Source organism: Cucurbita pepo, chromosome 16 (genome assembly GCF_057944985.1).
Source record: "Cucurbita pepo subsp. pepo isolate OVF chromosome 16, ASM5794498v1, whole genome shotgun sequence".
NCBI classification, from domain to species: Eukaryota; Viridiplantae; Streptophyta; class Magnoliopsida; order Cucurbitales; family Cucurbitaceae; genus Cucurbita; species Cucurbita pepo.
The window spans coordinates 5,118,608-5,120,411 of NC_141813.1; the positions used below are offsets into that span (position 1 = coordinate 5,118,608).

A 1,804-nucleotide genomic window follows, 5' to 3' on the forward strand; every position below is an offset into this window, starting at 1 on the left:
ATGTGAATAGAAGGTTATTTGATATAAATGCTCGAAAATAGATGGTCTAAAATAAAGATAAAGATATAAATTCTTCCTACCCTTTAGACCATTTAGATATTTGTGGGTCAACGTGTTGTGTCGATTCTTATGTACAACTATATCAATGAAGCTGCAAGATAATAGAATTTCATATACGGGTCAACGTGTTGTGTCGATTCTTTGCAATTTGCAATCCTAGTTTTACATAGGAACACAATCCTAGTTCTACAACAAGGGCATTTGGTCTAGTGGTATGATTCTCGCTTCGGGTGCGAGAGGTCTCGAGTTCGATTCTCGAAATGCCCCTCCACAACTATATCAATGAAGCTGCAAGATAATATAATTTCATATATGGGTCAACGTGTTGTGTCGATTCTTTGCAATTTGTGCAATCCTAATTTTACATAGGAACATAATCCTAGTTCTACTACAAGGGCATTTGTTCTAGTGGTATGATTCTCACTTCGGGTGCAAGAGGTTCTCGAGTTTGATTCTCGAAATGCCCCTACGTAATTTCATATATGGGTCAACGTGTTGTGTCGATTCTTTGCAATTTGTGCAATCCTAATTTTTACATAGGAACACAATCCTAGTTCTACAACAAGGGCATTTGTTCTAGTGGTATGATTCTCACTTCGGGTGCAAGAGGTTCTCGAGTTTGATTCTCGAAATGCCCCTCCACAACTATATCAATGAAGCTGCAAGATATGTGTCATCTCTGTTATCTTTGCACACAATCCTATGTGGGAAGATGCAAGTTGGTAAGGTAAGGAACCCACGTGTTCAATTTTGGGTTGGGTGTGAACTTAGATTCGAGACCCACTAGCCCAAAGTCCATTTGTGGTCAAGAAACCTTTCATGGCGCAAACTGATGCGCAAGCCATGGCCCGTTATTCCTAGCCACACCACTCCCACGTGCTGCCCGCGTGTTAGGAGCTACAATCGCACTATTGCGGTAACGGGACAACGATTGTGCAACATTTGTTCTAAACTAACGAACAAGTCAGCCGAGCAAAATTTCGATTGTGTGGACAATAGCAGCGTATGCTCGAGCAACAACGACTTTGATAGCATATGACCAGGGTAGGAAGAATTCACAACTAGTCACATCCCCTATAGAATATTTTGGAGCATTTTAGCCCTTTTCGATTGTGTGGACAATAGCAGCGTATGCTCGAGCCTCGGATCGCATTGGAGAGAAGTATTTTAGAAAACATGAGAAAGGAAATACATTGAAAAAAACGTTTAAAGAAAGCAATGTTATAAGCTAAAAGCGAATAAGCAACAACGACTTTGATAGCATATGACCAGGGTAGGAAGAATTCACAACTAGTCACATCCCTTATAGAATATTTTGGAGCATTTTAGCCCATCTAAATCTGGTAAGGACCATTTATAGACATAAAGATATAAATGGTCTAAAATCTGATAGCCCATATAGAAATAAAGATATAAATGGTCTAAAATAAATGGGAAGGACAATTTATAATGAACAAATATGATAAGGATTTCTTTTTTTATTTTTTTTTTCAACTCTTAAATATGATCTTCAAAAAGAAAAGAAGAACAAGGTCAAAAGATGATGAAGAGGATGGAAATGGCAGTAAGAAATAAATGGACAGATTTGAAGAAAAGAAAAATATAAACAAATCAATTAGAGATAAAATCAATTCTAGAATAGTCCACATAGATGCAACCTTGGCTCTCAGACCAAATTGATTAGCAACCCTAATCATCAACCCAGTTCTCCAAGCTTTTGTTTTTTAATTTTTTTTAATTTTTT

General features: G+C 37.4%; 1 non-coding gene across 1 annotated transcript; it reads left to right on the forward strand.

Annotated features, from left to right (window-relative positions):
• Positions 1 to 255: 255 nt before the first annotated feature.
• On the forward strand, positions 256 to 327 carry TRNAP-CGG (transfer RNA proline (anticodon CGG)). The gene has a single exon. It is a non-coding gene; the product is annotated as a tRNA-Pro (tRNA).
• Positions 328 to 1,804: the final 1,477 nt, after the last annotated feature.